Below are 17,358 nucleotides of genomic sequence, written 5' to 3'. Positions count from 1 at the left end.
TTTTAAATTTTTAAATTCGTTTTTAAATATTAATAATATAACATAATAAATATTAAGTAAATAATAAAATAAAAATATTAATAATAAATTAATAAAAAAAAATTTAAATAAAAAAATATAATATATAATATATAATATTATATAATGCGAATATTAAATTTACATATTTTAATAACTTATAATTAACCGAATAAAATTTAAAACGTTTAAAAATATAAAAATTCGAATTAAAAATTTAAACTATTAATTACGTTTTTTACTTATATAATATAAATAATTATTTTATATTATATTTTATTTAAATTAAAATAAAAATTTAATAATAGTTTATTTATTAAATTTTAACGGGTAATTATTATAATTTAAGCTTATTTAAAAAGTTAAATCGTTAAAAAATGTTACACGGTATTAAAATATTTCATTTTATACGATTTAAAATAATTACATAATATTAAATCGAAAAAATATTAAAAAATAAGGTATATTTTATTTCATTTAAATTAAATAAAAAACCACTTAATATATATATATATATATACGAAATATTATATAAATAAAATAAAAGAAAAAAAATATTATAATTAACCTTCGAATTTAACGATATTATACGATTAAAAAACTAAACCTCGTATTAAATAATTAACATTATTTTTAAAAAATAATATTATTTACGTTATATGTTTTTTACTAATTATTACGTTATATAAAACCGGAAAAACGTTAATAAAAAATGTATATATTATTTTATATAAAATAAATAAACGTTTATATATTTCGATTTAAACTTTTAAACCTTATTTTAAAATTTATATTTTTTCATTATATTAAATTTTTAATTAATTATTTCGTTATTAAAACACTTTTAAAAATTTAATAATTATAATTATTTAATTACCCTTAAAAAACGTTTTTAAATAAAATAAATTACACTTAATTTAATTTAAAATAAAAGCCATAAAATATAATTAAACTTAAAACGAATTAAAATAAACTCGAATTAATCAAAATAAAAATCCTTTTTTAACTTTAATTTTTATAATTATATTTAAATTTAAAAATTTATAAATTAAATAAAAAATAATTTAAATTAAACACTTTCGATTAAACTTAATTATAAAAATTAAAACGTTAAATTAATAAAATTAAAAATAATTAAAATTAAATTAATATAAAATAAGATTTTAATATAATTAATAATACGTTCGAATTCGCGTTAAACTTTTTTTTAATATTACACGTAAATTAACGAAAATTATATAACGTAAATAATATTATTTTAAATATATTATATTATAAATAATAAAAATAAAATCATTTAAATGTAAAAAAAGTAAATTTATATATCGTAATATTTTTTTAATAATTATAACGTTATTAATAAAATTATAATTAATAATAAAACTTTCGTTTATATTACGAAGAAATTTTATTTTTATAACTTAATTATAACCATTTTTTTTAATTATTTATATTTATTTATTATAAAATTTTAAACTTTTTTTAATTTTATTATAATATTCGAAATTATAAAATTAAAAAATACCTTAATTATTAAATATATAACCCACAACGTAAAATTTATAAATTCGCGTTTAAAATTAATTATATTTTATTTAAAATAAAACTTTTTTTTTATTTTAAACTTTTTATATTATTATTATAAAATCCTTCCCGGTAATTACCCGTTAATTAATAATAATATAACGTAAAAATTTAAATAAAAAATATTTATATTAAATTATATAAATATTAATTTTATTATAATAAAATTTAATAATAAATACATGTTAAATATATTAATAAAAATATATTTAAAAATAAAATTTAATGCGTTTATATTAAAAAACTTATCGATATATTTTTTAAAAATAATAAACGGTTTATTCGAAAATAATAATTTCGTTTTAAAATAAAATAAAACGATATATTTTTAAAAAAAATTAACCACGATACGTTTATTTATAAGGTTTTTTAAATTATATTTAAAGTTTAAAATAAAATTATAATATTTTAATAAAAAATATTATATTATAAAACGCGATAATTTTTTTCGTAAAATTCGGTTTAATTATTATTTTATACTTAAATTAAATTTTTTTTTCTTTTTAACTTATTATAAAATTAATAATATTATTATTTACGATTTTTTAATTAAAAAAACTTTAAGAAATTATGTTTATTTTATTATATATAAAATAATTAATAAGCCGTTAATTATTAAATAATTTAAGATTTTTAAAAGTAATAATATAAAATAAAAAATCGATTTAATACGTAATAAAATTTAAATATTTAAAATAATTTAAAACGATTTTATTATATATATAAATAATATATAATATTTATATAATATATTAATTAAATTTTAACTTATTTTAATTATATGTTTTTTAATTATAAAAAAAGCCGATAATAATATGCGATATTTTTTATAACGAAAAAAATAAATATCGAATATTACTTTTAATTATTAAACATTATATTAATTATAATATATAAACTTTATTAAGTTAACGTTTTTCATTAAAATATTTCTTTAAAAAGTATTTTTATTTTTTATAAAAAAAATTTAAATAATAAATTAATATATTATTTAATACTTAACGATTTTAACTAAACGATTAAATTAAAAAAAAATATTAAGAAAAATTTTAAACTTATTTATACGGTTATTTTAAAAATTAATAAAAGTAAATATATTTATATTTTTATTAATATTTAAAATTTTATAATATTATATATTTTCGTTTTTAAAAATTACGTATTAAAAAAAAGTAATACTACCCGCGCAGTATAAAAAGTGGTTTTTTCCCGCGCAATACTCAGCCATGAATAATAATATTTTTAACGATGGTTTTATTTTAATTAATAATATTTAATTATTAATATTTATATATTATTTATATTTATGCTTTTAAGTATATATCATTTTAAATATATAATTTATTATATTATTATATTAAATAAAATACCTTACGTAATATTTAATTATTATTTAATTTATTATACTTATTAATTTTATTTTAATATATTTATTTATAAGTATTTTTTATCGTTTTATATTATTAAGTATTTAAGTTATTAAAACTTGAAACTTAAACTTTAAACTTAAAATTTATATATACTTTTACGATATAAAAATCTTTTTAGCTATTTTTTTTTAAGCCGTTTTATTAACTTTCTTAAATTTAAAAATACGTAATTTATATGTAATATTATTTATATTAATTTTAATTATTTAGTTTTTAATACGTTGTACGTATGGTAAATTAATTTTAAGATTAAAATTATTAGTTATAAATAATTTATTATGTTTAATATTACCGCGTTTAATATTCCTTTATTCCTTAACGTTTATTTTTAGTAAAAAACGTAATTACTTTCGTGGTTAAATTAATACATTTTCGTAATTGTTAATATTAATATTTTTATAATTATTTTTATTATGTAAATTTTCGAAATAATTATTATAATAAATAAAATTAAAAAAGTTTTAAAAAAAAGTATCGTTATTATAATTATTACTTAATAAGTTATTATTTTATGTTTTTAAATAAATACGTTTTTTATTAATTAATTTATACGTACGAATACCGTTTCGTAACTTAAAAAACTTGCCGTTAAATTCTTTAAAAATTTATTAATTACCACCGACCTTTTACGTTTTAAATACATTAAAGTATACGTTCGCGTCGTTTTCGTTAAGTAATAATAAAATAAACTTAATAAATATTATCCATATAAAACGAACGAAGAAATATTCCCGAGATAATTTTTTAAATAAAAATAATAACTTATTATAATACCGCTCGATTATTTCCAAATTTTCGTTATTTAACTTACCCGGGGCTAATAACGTATAAAAACGAAACCGAACTTTATTATTACTTTATAAATTTAATTTTTTTTTTAAAAAGAAAATAAAATTATTATAATTAAAAAATTAATGAATATTTTTACGAAATGGTAAAAAATTATAATAATTAAAGAACGGATTATTACGAACGTAGTTATTAAACGTCGCGTAATTACATATATAGTTTTTTTTAAATTATTTCTTAATGTTTTTAACTTTCGAAATTACATAATAAATCTTTAATTTATATAATATTTTATTAAAACGATAAAATTCATTATAAATATTAACGGTTAAAAAAAAGGCAAATAAATTATTAAATGGTTATGTAGTTACGGTTTCATTTTCGTCGTTAACGTTAAAAAAGTTAACGATACATTATAAGTTCGAAATAAATAATGGAAATAATTAATTTTCGAAGTTTAAAATAATAAAATATTAATTATTAACTTAACCCGGTATATAAAAATAATATTTATTACCCCGTAATATATTATCGTTAAATATTTCGATAAAAGTTATCGTAAAATTTAAATGTTTTAATAAAAATAATTTATCGTTTTAATTCCGCCCCTCGTTTTCGGTTTATACATTATAAGTTATAATATAATATACGTAATATATAACGAGGTAATAAAAGCTTTCGTTTAATACTTATAAGCTTAATAATAAATTTAAATCGGGATAAATAAAATAATAAATATTAATACGACGAAATATATTAATAATAAATTTACCGGTTAAAAGTTTTATAAATTTAAAAAGTTTAAAAAAATTTATCGTATTTTAATATTGCAAAGAAAATGTTAATGAATAAAAAATGTTAATAATTAAATAAAAAATATAATTTTAAAAATAAAAAATAATAATATAATATAACGTTAAAGTAATATAAAACCGAAATTAATACGTTTATTTTTAAAACATTTTATTAAATAAATATTAATTAATTTTATTAAACTTAAGCTTTATATAATTTAATATTTAATAAAATACGTATAAAATAACGCCACTTAATAAACTTATTATTAAACGTAATAATTATTACTTTCCCGGTTTTTTTTAAAAGATTTTAAAAATTATATAACTTTATTCCCGTAAAAGTTATTTTTATTAAAGTTTAAAATAAACGAATTTTTATTATTTTTAATTAAAATAAAGTTATTGTTATTTTTTTATTCCTTTTTTTTTTATTTTTTATTTATATTATTAAAGGGGTTTATATTATTATTAATGTTATTATTCCTTTATTAAATTATTTTATAAAGTTTTTTATAATTTCGTTTAAAAAAGATATGTTTATTTTTATAAGAATTAAGTTATTAACGTTATTTAATATTTTTATTAAATTTTTATAATGGTGATAAATTCCGTTAAAGCTTTTTCCGGGGTTTTTCACGAAACCGTTTTAATTATTTTCTAATATTTTTTATTACGGCTTTTTTACGTGGTTTATTAAGGCTTCGTTTAAGTTACGAAAGCGTTTTTTAAAATAAAATATTCTTTTATAATTTACCTAGTTTTTATTTTAATTACTTACTTAATTATTTAATTAAGTTTTTATTAACTTTATTTTATAATTTTTATTATAACGAATTATAACGTAACGAAAAGTTATATAATTTAAAGTGTTACTTTTATTATTATTACGTGTTTAAACTTATTATGTTTATAACTTTTATAAAACTTTAAGGTATATTATAAAATTAACCTTTAAGTTTAATAATATATAATTTTTAAATTAAAAGTAAAGATTTATTATCCGTTTTTAAATATCGTTAATATAAAATATATTTAAATAATACTTAAAATTTAATTACATATATATTTATTAAATTTTCTTTTATATGTTATTATAAATTAAGTTCGTCACGTAAAATTCCCTGTAAATTTAGGTTTTTATTTATAATTTTAATTCGTTTAAAAATAATATAAAAACATAATAAATTATATTAATTTTATATGAAATATTTATAAAATAATAAAGCCGGGAAAATTAAATTAATTCGGGTAAATAAATAATTAATTATAATTTAATATTAAATTTATAATAATTTAAAAGCTTATTTTATGCATATTCGAATAATATTCTTAACTTATTTAATATTTAAGTAATTTTAACGGATTTTAACTTTTTTTTATTAAAAGCTTTTAACGAAATTATCGGTTTATTTATTTATTAACCGTTTTAATATTTCGTATAACCTTAAAAAATTAATTTTACTTTTTATTTTAAAAAGCTTTTTTAAATTATTATTATTAATTTTTATCGGGGATATAATTCGTAAATTATAATTACGATATTAAAACGTATAATAATTAACTTATTATTTCTTAAAAAACATATATTCGTAAATTAAATATTTAATAATTAGTTTTTAATTTTCTTTAAATTTTTTATTTAAACGTTATTATATTTTATTAAATTAATTTTTAATATAAGAATAAATTAAAAAAACTTATAATAATAAAAATTCGTTACGAATATAAAAAATCTTATTAAATAAAGCTTTAAATTTATTTATAATTTAAAAAATTTAACTCGTATATTAGTTTAATTATTATAAATTAATATAAACTACTTTAATGGTAAAGGCATTTTTTTATTTAATGGGTTATATGTTATTAATAAAGCTTTTAACTTTAAGTTAAAAAATATCTCTTAATTGCTTTTTTTTTTTTCCTTATAAATTATTATTATTATTTTTTTCATTAAAATTAAATTACCACTTTTTCGAAACTTATATATATATATTTTTATTAATGTAAAAAATGTAAATTTATAATTACGTATCCGGTAATTAATTTAAAATAACTTTTCGAAATTACTTTTAATAATTTAATATAATTATTACCGGGAAACCACGTATATTGTAAAATTTATATATCTTAATAAATATTAATATAACTTAATTAAAACTTTTTTAAGTTTTATTTAAGAAAAAAATAAACGCGATATTATAAGTAATGTTTTAATTAATAATATCGGTAATATTTAAAAAAGGCATATTATATTTATTAGTTTTATAAGTATAATTAAAAAATACCACTTCGTAGTATAATTCGAAAAACTAAACATAAAATTTATATGTTTAAAATGCGCGTTTAATACGATTAAAATTATCATTATAAAAATTATATAATAATTAAGTTAAAACCGAAAAATCATTATTATTAGATTTTTTATAATTTAATTATTTATAATTTAATTATTCACTACTTTTATCTTTTAATTTTTAAATAAAAACTTACGTTAAAGTGAGATTTTTAAGCTTTTCTTTACGTAGTTTAATAATATAATTATTAATATTTCTTATTATAATTACGATATTAAAAAAAGTTATTTATAATAATTTTATAATTTAAATTATTCGAATTTTAATTTTATATAATCCTTTAATATAACGTTTTTATTCGTTAATAAATTTTTAATAAATTATATTATTATAAAATATATCGTTAAATTAATAGTTTATATATTAATTAAAAGTAATATTTAATCGAAATATTTAACTACCATTTCGGTTAATATAAGTTATAATTTCACGTTATATATAATCGAGCTTTTTATTATAACGTTATTTAACTTTACCATTTAACTTAAAAAGCTTTACCATATTTTTAATATATCGGACGAAATAATATTTCGGTTTACCATTTTTATAATTATTTCCATTCGCGCGATAAATACCATAATTATATTTTTTAATATATACTTGCAAAAATTAAAATAAAGGGTTTATTTCATCCGAAAGGGGGCCGTTAAAAGAACTTCTTTCAAATAAATTAAAAATAAAAATTAATTCCTTATCGAAAAGATTTAAAATAAAAATTAATCCTTTATTAAAAAAATTTAAATTAAATATAATAATAATGAAAATAACCGTAATTACAAAATAATTAAATAAGTAATAAATAAAAAATATAAACGTAAAAAATAAATAATAAAAATATAAAAAATATATAAAAAATCGAAAATAAAATTATATAAATATATATTTTATAAGTATTTATAACCATATAAATAAAAAAATATATACTAAAAACATTATAAAAATACATATTTAAATAAATACGAAAATTTATATTTACATAAATATGTTAATATATTATATAATAAATATTAAAATAATAAAACTTAAATACATATATAAAAATATACATTATTATTTTAATATATATATTATTAATTTAATAAATATCATTTAAGAATGAAATTATCGTTAAAAATACTATCATTCGTGGCTAAATATTACGCAAGAAAAAACCACTTTTTATATTACACGGGTAATATCACTTTTAAAAAATAATAATAATATTAATATAATTAATATTTTTAAACTTTTTAATAAATTAAACGTATTTTACGCATTTAACGTAATTAACTTTAATTTATATAATATTTTTCGTAAAAAAATAATAAAAAATTTTAAGGAAAAAATATCGGCTCGTAAAATGTAGTAAAATAATATTTAAAACGTTAAAAATACCGGTTAAAATATATTTATTTTAATATTAAAAAAATCGAGGCATAAAAAAAACATAATATTTAAATAATAATTAATTAAAATATATTTACTTTAATATTAAAAAAATTAAAAAAATCGAAACATATTAAAAAAAAATCGTTTTAATTAAATATATTTTAAGTAAATTATTAATTAAAATAATTAATTAATTATAATAATTTAATAAAATAATAAATATTATAATTATTATTTATAAATAATAAATATTAATATTTTCCGGACTTTTTTATTAAATTAACTTAAAAAACGCTTTAATTATTTAAAATAACGTTAAATTTTTTAACGTTATTTTAATTTTAATTTTTAAAGTTTTTTATTAAATATATTTTTTAATTTAACGGGTTTATTTAATTTTTAATTAAATAAATACTTATTTTATTTAAGTAATTAAGCTTTAAAATAAATAAATAAATAAAAAATCTTTTAACGTATTAATTACTTTTTTAGGTCCAAATTTAAATCACGTATTTTATAATTATTTTAACTTTTTTTCGATCTTTTTTTTTTTAAATATATTATTCCGTAACCAGTAATTAACGATAAAATAAATTAATATTTTTATTTATATATATAAAAAAAAATAAAAAAAAAGTTATACGTAAATTATAAAAGGAAAAATTAAAATTATATAAAAATAATTAAAATATAAAATTAAAGTAAATTATATAATATATAATATAATTTAATAACTTAAATATAACTTTATTTATAAAGTTATTTACTTATTACTTCGTTATATATATTTACTTAAAAATAATAACATTATTACGTTTTTTTATTAATTTATTTTATCGCTTTAAAATATAATATTAATATTATAACTTAACTTTTTTAATAATAACGATTAATTATAATAAATAACGTTAATTTAATATTTCGAAAATTTATTATAATATATATTTATTTAAAAATTATTTTTAACTTATTAAATATTTTAAACCGAATATTTTATAAAAAACCAATGTTAAATTAACTTAATATAATTTAAAATTTATTTATACGTTTTTAATATACGCGTTATTTAATATAAATAAAAAATATCGAAATATATAATTAAATTAAAACTTACTTAACAAGTTTATTTTAAAAAAAAACCGGTCGTTATACGTATTATTATAATATATATATACGTTATTTTTTACGTTTTTATTTAAAAATAATAAAGAAAATTAACCCGTAATATCGTCGTTATTATTTTTATTTTTACTTTTACTTTTATTTTTACTTTTATTTTTATCGTTCGTATCGTTAATCTTATCGTTAATATCGTTAAAATATAACCGTAACCGTTTATAAAGTTATTTATTATTTAAAAAATAATCGCTTCATTAATTATTAAATTTATATTTATTAAATATTAACTTTATTTAATTAATTTAAAATAAGTATAATAAGTTTATAACATTATTATAAATTATTTCGTTAAAACTTGTTTTTTAACTTATTTAAACGAATATAAAAACTTTTCGTATACCGGTTATTTTAAAAAATAATAATAATATTTTATGCATAAATAATTACTTAATAATTCGTTTATTAAATATTTTAAAATTAATAAAATATACGTTTTCGTTATTATTATTATTAAAAATATAATAACGAAATTAATAAAAATAAACTAAATAAAATAAACGAAAAAAAACTCGATAAAAACTTTACAATAAAATAAACATAATATATTTTAATATAACATAAAGATTTTCATATCGAAATTAATAAATTTATTAAATAAATAAAATATATACGTAATTAATTAATATTTAAAAATATTAAAGCTTAAATTAAGTTTAAATAACATAATAAAATAATTTTAATTTTAAAAAAAGTAAATATTTTTTCTAATAAATATTTTATTACTAAAAACATCGTAAATAACTTTAATTTTTTATATATTTAAAAACCGGCGCATATTATTATTTTTTAGTTATTATTTTATACTTAAAAATATAATATAACATTTTTTAAATAATATTAAACCGGTTATAATATAATAAAGTTATAAGTTTAAATTATATATAAAATAAAAATTATTTTAATTAATAAATAAATCGATATTAATTTTTAATTATTTTTAAAATAATAATAATTTATCGGGAAATTCTTAATTATTAAAATTATAAAAAATAAAAAACGGTAAATTTATTAAGTTAATACGATTAATACGATATATAAATAAAAACATTTTATAATAATAAAAATATAATTTAACCGTTTATATATTTAAAAACGTAAAAATAATATTTCTTAATAAGTAATAATTTAATTTATAATAATAAATTACTTAATAAAAATAACTTTAATAAATAAAGTTTTATTATTTTACCGTTTTTTTTAAACCTTTCATCGTTTTTTTAAATATTATTTATAATAATATAATAAATTTAATATATTAATAAATAATATAAACTACCCGGATTTAACGCGTTAAAAAATATTAAATATATTAATTATAAATATTTAAAATAATATATTTTAATTTTAAATATTAATTTTATCCGAATTATCTTAATTAAAAAAAACATAAATAATAATAAAAACTTTAATAATATTATTTTAATTATAATAAAAACTTAATATATAAAATGAATAATAAAATAATAATAAAAAAATTAACGTTAAAATAATATAATATATATTATATTAAATAAAATATATTATAAATATTAAATATTTAAATAAATAATTACGCATATAATTAAAATAAATTAAATAATTATTCCTTAATTATATAATTATATTTTATTTTATATAACCATAAAAAATTACTTACTTTCGTTACACTTTTTATTTTATTATATTTCCTTAATTAAATATTTATTTAAATATTAAGTACCATTTTTTTTTATTCCCGATTCGATATAATAATCTTTTTAAAATTAATTATAAATTATTACTTATTTAAAAAATAAATAACTTTTATAATTATTAATTATATTAAACACGTAATTTAAAAAATAAAAGTAAGTTTTTTTTTTTTTTAATTATTATAAAAGAAAAAAAAATATTAATTTACTTTCGGATTATTTTATAAGTTTTTTATTTTCACGAGAAGAAATTTAATTAATTAAAAATTAATATAAATAAAAAAGGTTTAATTTAAATTAATTAAAATAATATTATACGATAAGAACATTTTTTTTAAACTAATTAATAAGTTTATTAATTTCGCGTTTTTTAAATTATACTTTTTTTTAAGTTATTTTTATATGTTTTTTATAAATATTTAATTAATTTTTATATTATTTCGGTTTATTACGAAGAAACTCATTAAACATTAACCGCGGTTTTTTATTATTAATTATATATTATTTAAAATAAGTTTTTAAATTAAAATAACTTTTAATATATAAATATTTTCGATTTTTTATATATTTTAACGAGTATTTTATTAATTATTTATCGTAAACACGCTACGTTTTTAACGTAAAAAAACTATCGAAGTTATATTTATATAACGAGGCGTTTAATTATTTTATTAATTTTTTTAATTTTAAATCGTTTTTAACATTTTATTTATAATTAAATATATTAATATTTCCGAGATTATTTTATATTTTATTCATTTAACCGGTAATAATATAATTTATATTTAAATAATATTAAATTTAATAAATATTTTAATTTTTAATAAATTCGGTAATTTTTTATTATAAAATATCTTTATATATAATATATAAAATAACTTAATCCGGTATTAAGTTTTTATTAAACTTATTTATATTAATAAAAAATTCGAAATATATTTAATAACGTATAATTTTTCGAAAAAATTACTTTTATTATTATTTAATTTTTTTATTTTATTTATTAATATTTTATTTATAAAAATTTTAAAATATATAATTTTATATTCGTTCGCGATTTATATTATCCGCATTTTTTATAATTATAATAAATTTATTATATATAATTAATTAAAAATGTATTATTATTATAAATAACGTTTTAATTTTATAATTTATTTAAATAAATTATAATTAAAACTTTAACGTTTTAATAAAAAATAAATATTAATTTAACACGTTTATTAAAAAAGAATTAAATTTATTAACGTTATATTAAAAAATTTTACGTAAATACGCATTAATATAAACGTAAATTTTAAATTTAATAAAATAAAGTTTTATATAATTATTTATAAATTATATATAATTTAATTTTAAAATTATAAACTTTTTATTTTTTCGTTTTTCGTTATTTAATTTATTATTACAACGTTATCGTACGATTTTAAAATATTATTAATAATATATATTATATAATTTATTTTTTATAATAAAAATATAAATATACTTACGAATACATTTTCGAACATTATTTTTCTTTAACTTTTTAAAAATATTTAACGTTTATTTATAATTATTAATAAATCCATTTATTTTTATTATATTACGTAATTATTAATATAAGTTATTAATTCGTTTTTTATATTATTTTTCATTTAAATTCGAATAAAAAAAACACGGTTAATTATTATTTTATATTAATATTATAAATAAATTAAAATTAAATCGTTACGATAATTTTTTTTATAAAAATAATTTCGTATAATATTTATAAGTTTTAAATTATAATTAAGTTTTTCGTAACGAATTATTTTCTATTTTTTTAATTTACGTTTTAAGGATTATTTTAATATATTAATTTTTAGTTATTTTTCGTTTAAATAATTAATAATAAAAACATATAATAACTTTATTTTAAAAAATTAACGAATTTTCGCTTTAATAAAATTAATATTTAACTTATTTTTATAAAAATTTTATTATTAAAATTATTATTAAAAAATATATAAATTAATATTAAAATTATATTTACTTCGAAAAAAATATAAAATTTCTTTTTATAAGTTACTTTTTTTTAATTATAATTAAAAAATTCGATTTTTAAAAACTCGAAAATTAATTCGAATTTATAATAAATTAACTTTAACGAAAAATAATAATTATTAATTTTTTTTTATTATTTAAGTTAATTATTAATATTAACTTATAAATATAAAATTTTCGCATAATATAAATATAATATTACTTAATTAAAACTTTTAAAATTTTTAAGTTATTATTTCGTGACTTCGGTTTTTTAATATTACACTTTTTCCCTTAGTTTTTTCTTATTTTTTCTTTTTTTTTTCTTAAATTTCTTTTTTAATATATACGGCGAATTTTTTTAATTTACCCACCCCTTTTTTTCCTTTCGTTACGATTTAATTAAATTAAGTTTTAAATTATTATAAAATATATAAAAATATATTAATTATAATTATAATTATTAATAAAACCTTTTAATTAATTTTAATTATCGTTTATAAAAAATTAAATTTTTTAATTAAATTTATTTTTTTTTATATTATAATTAATTATAATTTTTTTTTTATTATATATATTTTTTATGTTTATTTTATATATTAATATAATATAATTATTTTTATTAATTTATTTAAATTAAACTTAATTAAAAATATATATTTTTATATCGAATATAAACCGTTATATAATTAAATCGGTAATAAATAATTTTATTCGTTATATAATAACGCGCGATAAATAATTACATAATAATATTAATATAATTATAAAACGAAACGAACGTAATACGAAACGATTTATTTTTTTTATAATAAAATTTAAATCGATAATTTTAAAATAAAAATCGAATTTTCTTTATTTTTTAATGTTTATAAAATATTTTTATATATAATATTAATTATTTATATAAATTTATTTCGTATTATAAATAATTTACTTACTTATTTAAATATTATTTAAATAATATAATTAATTATAAAAATAATATTATTTATTATAAATTTTTTAAACGTATATAAAAAAAATTATTAATATATATTATTAAAGGTTTATAAAAATAACTTTAATTTATTACACGATATTTTTTATTTATAATTATTAAAATAAAACCGTTTAATTTACCTTTTTTATTATTACTTTTATTATTTTTTCGTTAAAAATAAGTATAAAAATAAAAAAAAATATAATAAACTCGTTAATTTACTAACCCCGTAGTTTATTTTTTTTTTATCGAATTTATTATATATTATTTAATTTATTACGTATTATAATTTCGATATATCCTTTATAGCAAAATACGGGCCGGTTAATTTCTTTTAATATATATAACTTTAAATTAATTTTATTAATAATAAATAAAATAAATATAAATTAAATAAATAAAATAATAACGTTTTAATTTATATAAATAATATTTATACGTAAATATTAAATAAATAATACGTTATTAAAAAGAAATATATTAAAAATATTATAATAAACGAATTAATATACGATAAAAAAAAATAAAATAATTTTAAAAATTATTTCATACGTTTATAAATATTATATTTACAAATATAAAATAAAAATAACATTTATAATAATTAAATACTTTAAAATATATAAATTAAATTTAAACTTACTTAATTAAAATTATTTTTATAAATATTATTTAAAAAAAAATAACATTTTAATTCTTTTTTTAAAATAATATTTAACTTTATAAACTTAATTTAATATTAATATTATAAATTAATTTTAAATTAATTAACAAAAAATTTTTAAATATAATTATTACATTAAATTTATTAAAAAATTTTAATTAATAAAAAAATATTATACTATTATTTCGTTAATAAATATTATTAAATATAAATAAATAATTATTAATAATTTATTTAAAAAAAATAAAAATCCTTAAAATAAATTAAAACTTTATATTAAAAATAATATTTTTAAAGTTTTCGTAATTATATATAAAAAACGAATTAATATATTTTTATACGTATAATTCGTAATAAATCCTCGTAATTTTTATATTTCCCGTATTTTAACTTTTATTATATTTTTATTTATAAAATAAATAAAAAATTTAAATAATTTATTCTTTAAAAACGATAAAAAAAATTAACTTATATAACGTTAACCGGTATATTCGTATATAAATTTTAATTTTATTTTATCGCCGATAAAAAGTTAAATATTATAAAAAAAAATCTTAAATTAATTTAATTTATTATTATTAATTTTTAAAATAACGCGATAATAAAATTTAAAAAGTTTTATTTTAAAACGTTTTAAAATTATAAATTTTATTAAATTATTTTTATTATTAATTTATCGTTAACGTTTTTTAAAAAAATTTTATATTAATTAAACGTTTTATAACTTATACGATATATTAATAAATTAATTTTATTAATAAATTATCCATCGTAAATTATAAATTTTTAAGTTTTTATACTTTTAATTTACGATAAAAATAATTTAATTTTTTTTTAAAATCGAAAATAAATAATATAAACGAAAAAAATTCAAAAAAATTTATACGAAAAAAACCGGTTACGTTTAATAAAAGAAACTTATTTATTTTTATAAATATAACACAAATCGTTAATATAAAAATATTATCCGTTTTTTATAAAACGCGAAATATTTTTAATAAAATTACCCGTTAATTTTAATTTTCTTAAAACGTTATTTTATTAAAATCGTAATAAAATTTAATTACTTAAAATAAAACTTTTTCAAATAATTAAAATTTAACCATTAATATAAACCCCGCCATTATAATTATTACTTTAAAATATAATAATAATTATAATTACGTATTTATCGAAAATTTTCTTATACTTTTTTATAAAAATTATTCGTTAAAATTTAAAATAAATATTAAAAAACGAAAAATCAATTAATTTTTTATTAATATTATTAATTTTAAAAACAAAAAAAGCGATTTAATAACGCGTTAAAAAAATAAAATTATTTAATTAATAAACGTAAAAAAAAATCGAAATAACGAGCCACGTAAAAATTATAATACTTTAAATTCTTAAATCGATAAAAAATTATTAATTTTTAAATATAATATTTATAAACGATCGAAATTATTAAAGTTTAAATATTATAAAAAATTTATTAATAAATAATAAAATATTATATAAATAAACAAGTTTAATATATCGTTTTAATTATTTTAAAAAATAATAAACATTATATAAATAAATATTTTATTTTTAAAAATCTTTTATAATATTAATATTATATTAATTAATATTTTAAATATTAAAATTATATAAATATATTAATTTTTATAAATTCGTTTATTTATAATTTTATATAATATATTTAAAATATTTTTTTTAATAATACGTTATTACGTAATATTATTAAACTTTAATAAAACTTAATATAAATTATATTATTTAATTACGTTTTTTATAAAATATTAATATTTTTAATTATAAATAATATAAAACGGAAAAATTAAAATTTATTTAAATATAATAATATATTAAATTATAATTTTTTTTATATAAACTTAATTTTAAAAATTAATCGAATATAATTAATTAAAAACAACGTTTTTTAATTTAATATAAAATTATATATATTATTTTATATATTTTAAACTTAAAAAAAATTTAATTAATTATAATAATTATTTTTTAAACTTTATATACTTTAATTTAAACACGTTTTTTTTATATTACGATAATAATAATAATAATAACATTATAAATAATAATATTAACTTTATTTAATAAATTTTTATTAACGTTAAAAATATACCGCGATTTAATTTTTTAATTATTATTTTAAATTATAAAAATAAAAAAAAACCATATTTTTTACCGAAAATATATTTAAATTATATTTAATAACGTTCGAAAAATTCTTAATAATATATAAAAATATATAAATATTTTAAATTAAAATAAATCGAAATTATATTATTATTTACGTAAAACGGGTAATAAAAAAATTAAAAATATATAAATAATCGTTTATTATTTAAATAAATATAAAATAAAATAAAGAATTATAATTATTAAAAAATTAAGTTAAAAATAAAAATATAATTATAAAAAATAAAAGTAAAAATAAATAAAAATTACGTTAATAAAAAAAAATATTAAAGTTAAGTTTAAAAAAACTTTATTAAATAAAATTTTATTTTTTA

Source organism: Annulohypoxylon maeteangense, assembly GCF_022496945.1.
Source record: "Annulohypoxylon maeteangense strain CBS 123835 unplaced genomic scaffold GGS22scaffold_28, whole genome shotgun sequence".
NCBI lineage: Eukaryota > Fungi > Ascomycota > Sordariomycetes > Xylariales > Hypoxylaceae > Annulohypoxylon > Annulohypoxylon maeteangense.
The sequence above is the reverse complement of the archived record's forward strand: the minus strand, read 5'-3'. Positions refer to the sequence as shown.